We start from the raw sequence: 6,638 nt of genomic DNA, 5'->3' as shown, positions 1-6,638 counted from the left end.
TTTCTTTCTTTCTTTCTTTCTTTCTTTCTTTCTTTCTTTCTTTCTTTGTTGTTTTTTGAGACAGGGTTTCTCTGTGTAGCCCTGGCTATCCTGGAACTCACTCTGTAGACCAGGCTAGCCTAGAACTCAGAAATCTGCCTGTCTCTGCCTCCCAAGTGCTGGGATTAAAGGCATGCGCCACCACTGCCCGGCTATTTCATTCTTTTCTACATACTGTATTTTTCTTTTTAAAATTAAATTAATTTTTTAACTTATTTACTCTACATCCCACTCACTGTCCCCCTTCCTGCCACCCCCTCCCAGAATCCTTCCTTCATCCCCCCCACTCCTCCTCTGAGCAAGTAAGCCACCCCTAGGTATCCTCCACCCTTCAGGGACCACAATTCTTCCTCCTATTCTTCCATAAGAGTCTTCCAGCTGCATCCACTGTTTTGCTCTAGGGTGTCTGCGTCTGTCTGAGTCAGCTGCTGGGTGGAGCCTCTCAGAAGACAGTTGTTATGCTAGGCTCCTCACTGCAAGCATAACAGAATATCATTAACAGTGTCAGGGATTTGTGCTGGCCCATGATGAGTCTCCAGTTGGGCCAGTTGTTGGTTGGTCATTCCCTCAGTCTCTGTTTCCCTCTCCTGCCCCTGTATTTCTTTAGCCTTTTTTTGTGCTTAGTTTTTTGGTGGTATATGTCTTAGTCAGGGTTTCATTTCTTAGTGAAGAGACAATGTGACCAAGGCAACTCTGAAAAAAGGAAAACATTTAACTGGGCTGGCTTACAGTTTCAGAGGTTTAGTTCCTTATCATCATAGTAGGAAGCATGGTAACATGTAGGCAGACATGGAGGAAGGGCCAGAAGTTCCACTGTATCACTGGGGGTGGCTCTAGCATATATGAGACCTCAAAGCTGGCCTCCACATGACACAGTTCTTCTAACAAGGCCACACCTACTCCAAAAAGGCCATACCTTCTAATAGTGCCACTCCCTATGGGCCAAGCATTCAAACATGTGAGTATATGGGGACCATCCCTATTCAAACCACCACAGTATATAATTTGAGTCTCACTTTTGACATATTTTTAGTTTTATTAGAAGCTATACTAAAGATCAGAGTTAATGTATTACATTTATTTGTAACCTATTTGAATTAACATTACTGTAGCTTCAATAGTACATAAATCCTGTGCGCATATATATATATATATATATATCTGTTCCTCCATCTTTATGTCCTTTACTTAACATAGTATATAGCTATACATTACGCATCCACTAACAGAATTTTTGGTTTGTGGATTTGTCTGTTAAAGTCAGAGCAAAAAAGAAGTTACAATAAAAACGAACAAGAATGAAAAGGTCAGAGAGGGATTGCTCAGTGTGTGAAACACTAGCAGCAAAAGTGTGAAGCCCAGTGTTCACGTAGCCAGCACTCCTGCACATGCAAATGCAGCACAGGGGAATTGGCTATACAGGATCCCAGGCCAAGCTGGTTGGCTAGATCAGCTGAAACAGAAACCTGGATACTTTTCATATGGGAGACCTTGATTCTTCTTGTATTTATGATTTTAGTTCTTTTCTGTGGACCAGTATGTATTCTCTGGAAATTTTCAGCTTTCTGAAATTCACTGAAATATAATGACTAGGTGATCAACTATGTTTTTATTTTATATGCATGAATATTTTGCCTATGTAAGTTTATGCATACCCTGTGTGTACTCACAGAAGCCAGAAGAGGATGCCAGGTTCCCTGGAACCGCACTTAAGGTTGGCTGAGAGTCTCTGTGGGGAAGTTGAGTACTGATTAGGATCCTCTAGGGGAGCAGTAAATGCTGCTGATCTCTTTAACCCCAAGTGCTCAACTGTTTTGTAAAAATATTTACACACATACATTTGAAAGTTGTGTGTTCTGTGCTTGCCAGACATCTTACTCTCAGATAGAAACTAAATTGATCATTGGTTTAGAATTTATTTGTCTATTTTGGCCAGTCTCTGAGAGATTTTGAAATGTGATGCTTCTTTTTATTCAAACAAATTTTGCTTCATGTAATTTGAATCAATCTTATTAGTTGCAGATAAATTTCACTCTTCAGTTTTCCTGTTGATTTGAAATCTCTCTTTTTTCCCTTTTTTAAATTTTTTTGAAGTTTAGTTTTTCTGATGTTGTTGAACCAGGTTTCTTTTTATTTTAGTTTGCATAGTATATAATATTTCCTTCTTTTTAAATTTCAATCTGTGTCCCTATAATTAAAGTTTATCTTTTTTTTTTTTTGGTTTTTCGAGACAGGGTTTCTCTGTGTAGCCCTGGCTGTCCTGGAACTCACTCTGTAGACCAGGCTGGCCTCGAACTCCACCTGCCTCTGCCTCCCAAGTGCTGGGATTAAAGGTGTGGGCCACCACCGCCTGATTTATCTTTTTTTAAAAGTATATCTTTTCTAAGTAACACAAAATCTTAAAATCTAGATTAATAGACTATTATAGTTTTAATTCTATGTTTACATTTAATATAATTACTAATATAATTATATTATCTTGTTATCTGTTTCATATGTTTCTCATTTGTTTCCTTCTTTTTCTGTTTGACCAGGAATTTTCATTTATTTTATTTGATCTTCATTGCCTCTGCACACGTTATGACTTCTGCCAGAGTTGCTTTACTTTATGCATTTTTATTTTAACCACACTTGTTGGATTACAAATTTCCATGTCATTTTTTTTTTGAGACAGCATCATTAAATTGCTCAGAATGATCTTGACATTGCTGTGTAGCCAAGGCAGGCTGATAGTCTTCCTGCCCCAGGTTCCAGAGTAGTCATGACTGTGTAGAAATGTATCATCACACACAGTTTACTTTTGTGTGTTCAAGCCCTGCCTTCACCTGTTACTCGGATGCTGCTAATGTTTATGGAGGGATGATTAGCCTTTCTCAGGAACATGAAACTGAATTATAGTTCTGGAAAGCCATCTAGTAATGGCGTGGGAGAGAAACACACTGAAGTGATTTTGATGAAAAGTAAAAGAATTTGGATTTGGCGTATGAGAAAACAAAAGAGAGTTAGTGACTATAAAGTTTCTTTGAGGTCTTATATTCTTCTTATCAAAAATATAGGAAGTACAATTCTCATTATTATTTTTCTCTTTTAGGCAACTTTATTAACAAATGCTTAAGAAAATGGAATAAATATTTAATTTTAATTTTAGAATAGAGAATCAGTGAATAAACATGATTTACAAATACCATATTTTATTATTTTGTTTGTATGTGTATTCCTATTTCAGATTAATTTCTGCCAATATATTTTTTCTTATGTTACTATTTTAACGTATAGACCTAGTGTTCATCACTTAAAGAGCTTTAAGTTGAGTGTAGAGGACATGCCTATTAGCACCCAAGAAACTGAAGTAAGAAGGTTGCAAGTTCAAGACCAGCCTGGGCTATATAACAAGACCCTGTTCCCCCTTCCACACACCCCCCCCCCAAAAAAAAAGAAAAATCTTGAAACTAAGAACATGGTTCAGTGGGTAAAGTGCTTGGTGCTTGCTGTGAAAGTATGAGGATCCCAGTTCAGTTGTATAGAGCCCAGGTAAAAGCTGGACGCAGTCATATGTTCCTTTAACTCCCAGAGCTGGATGGGGCTTGGCAGGCAGATCTCAGAGGTATGCTGGTCTAGTCACAGTGGTGAGCTTCAGGCTCAGTGAGAACTACTGTGTGAAGAAAGGATCAAGGATCAGATCTGGCCTCCAAACATGTCCATGCACAGGAAAGCTTACCCATGCACACACACATACATGTAAAACACACCCCCACCACAAGCACTCAGAAGTGTATTACACACTACTCTTAAGTGATTAGTAAATATGACCCAGCTTTTTTTTCATTTTGTATAAATTCCCTTTTTGAAAAATCATGGTATTGTTTTATTCTTCAAAAATTCATAAGAATCATGATTAAAATTATATTTGGACATTTACGTTAAAACAAATGGTAGTTAAGATTATCTTTTCAGTGTTTTTCTGTTTAAAATGTAAGGTGTTTTATGGCCTCTTCTTGGACAGTTTCATCTCCCACCAGGCCTTGTATACCTAGACCATTAAGTTTATAAAATGTGGTTGTCTGGTGGAGGAAGCACATACTTTGTATTATGAAAGATAGGAATTCTTGGTGAGGATCATGATGCTGTCTGCCTGACACATTAGAGCAGTGGCTCTCAACTTGTAGGCCATGACCCCTTTGGGAGTTGCTTATCAGATACTTGTATTATGATTCATAACAGTAGCAAAATTATATACATTTATGAACAAAATAAGTGTGTGTGTGTGTGTGTGTGTGTGTGTTCACTACAACACAAGGAACTGTTAGGGATCCCAGCATTAGGAGGGTTGAGAACACTGCTTTAGAGGATGATACTTGAATCTTCAGCTTTAAAACATTTTCTCAATCGAAAATTAACAATCAAAATAGTGTTGTGTGAGTGGTGTTCTCCCCTGCTCCCTTATGGCCTTGTGGATGTTTTAGTTTCTATAGTCTATTATTTACTGTAGCTTGAAATTTCATTTGCAGGGTGAACCCTTCCTCCCCCATCTTGGCGTTGAGTTTTTTCTAATTCCCTACCCCAGCTCTTTTTCCATTTTTTCCACAGGTTGTTCTGTTTAATGAATCCTTTTTGTTTTTGTTTTAGAGACAGGGTCTTAACATGTAACACTGGCTGGCCTGGAACTTGGTATGTAGACCAAGCTGGCCTTGCTCACAGAGATCTGCCTGGCTCTAGTACTACTAGGATTTACAGGTCCCACGCCTTAGGAATCCTTTGTAACAGCAGTTTCTTCTCCTCCCTTCCTTTAACTTATTCTCATCCCAGTAGGTAGGGTAATGGTCTCTTGAGAATTTTCACTTTTTTTGTCTGTGATTATGAACTACCCTGCACACCTCTCCCCTCAAGTTTAGGATTTTGAGGTAATTTTATGGCATTGATATTCTAATGTGCATATAACTTTTCTTAAAAAGTATTGACAAAATCTACTTAGGCCAGTGACTTTTATTCCTATTGTTTTGTTGAGTTTGATAACAATCTAAAGCCTGGCTCATTCTGTCACAGGTTTTCTTCTTCCTGAAATTTATGTCCTGCTTTGTTACTATGTTACAGCTTCTTTAAGAGCACAGGCTCATGGGAGGAAGTCCTAGGCTGAAGTGTTAAACATTTTATAGACACAAGGTCCTCAAATTAGATACTGCTTTCTCAAAAGCTACCCCAGTTTGTATCTTTAACAAAACCTTAACAACTATAGTTCACAGGACAGCTCACTTGTTGAGGAGTCTTGTCTTTTTTGCTGAAATAAATGGTGAAAAGTGCTGTCATGTACAACTCTTTTATATTTTCTTCAACATGCATTATTGCATGCCTGTCGTGGGGATTTGCTTTACTAGAAATAATATTTTCTCCTGTATCATTATTAATGTTTAATCTTGTTTTTTAATTATAAAATACTTCAGTTAATATTCTTAATTATAAAATACTCCAGTTAATATTTTATGTAAGTATAAAGTACAAGCCAGTGTACTTAGGATTTAAATTTTATCATTTTGCCATTTCGATTTCTATAGTGTTCTTTTGTTATATTAATAGAATTTTCTGATTTAGCTTTCTCTGCAATCCTGTGATAAATGAACAGTGAACTTTGTTGTGTTTTTTTTTTAAAGAAACATTTATGGATTAGCTTTGTTAGTACTTACTTTAAGATTCTTATATTTATTTTGATAAATATAAGTTTGTGTTAAAATAATTGTGTTAAAACACAATGTCTTTTGTGTTTTGGTTGTGCTTTCATGCAACTTCTGAACCTGGTTGTTTTTGTTCTTTCTGGATTTTTCTTTTATTCCCTTCCACCTTCATTTCCCGTTTAAAAATGTAGGTAGATTCTGTGTCTTTAATATAGTTTTATCTAGCTTTTTTTTAATCTCTAAGTCGTCTTCTTCTTCTTCTTCTTCTTCCTCCTCTTCCTCTTCCTCTTCCTCTTCTTCTGTTTTGTTTTGTTTTGTTTTTCAAGACAGGGTTTCTCTGTGTAGCCTTGGCTGTCCTGGAACTCTGTAGACCAGGCTGGCCTCGAACTCAGAAATCATCTGCCTCTGCCTCCCAAGTGCTGGGATTAAAGGCATGCATCACCACTGCCTGGCCTAAATCTTCTTAAAAGTTATATTTTTTTTCTGGAAATTGTCTATTTTTTCAAATTTATTGATGTAATGTTCTAACACTGTCTTTTAATTTGCTTTTAATTAAGTTTTTTATAAGTTGTGCCTATTTTTATTCCTTGTCAGATATGACAATAGATATTAATGTTGTTAATTATTAAAGAAAATCAACATCATTGATTATTTTTGTTTAATCTACACTATTAACTTTCACTTTTAAAACTCTTTGTATGGACTGGAGAGTTGGCTCAGTGGTTAAGAGCATTGACTGCTCTTCCAGAGGTCCTGAGTTCAATTCCCAGCCACCACATGGTGGCTCACAACCATTTGTAAAGGGATTTGATGCCCTCTTCTGGTGTGTCTGAAGACAGCTACAGTGTACTTGCATACCTACAATAAAATAAAATTTAAAACTCTTTGTGTGTATGTGTGTATGTGTGTATGTGTGTATGTGTGTATGTGTGT

General features: G+C 36.8%; 1 protein-coding gene across 1 annotated transcript in view; it reads left to right on the top strand.

The window, feature by feature from the left end:
- Positions 1-6,638, top strand: part of Jak2 (Janus kinase 2) — a 51,515-nt gene that overhangs the window by 16,895 nt on the left and 27,982 nt on the right. The window lies entirely within an intron of this gene.

This window comes from Grammomys surdaster, unplaced genomic scaffold (genome assembly GCF_004785775.1).
Source record: "Grammomys surdaster isolate TR1022 unplaced genomic scaffold, NIH_TR_1.0 141, whole genome shotgun sequence".
NCBI lineage: Eukaryota > Metazoa > Chordata > Mammalia > Rodentia > Muridae > Grammomys > Grammomys surdaster.
Note: the sequence above shows the minus strand (reverse complement) of the source record. Positions and strands in the feature narration are given on the sequence as shown.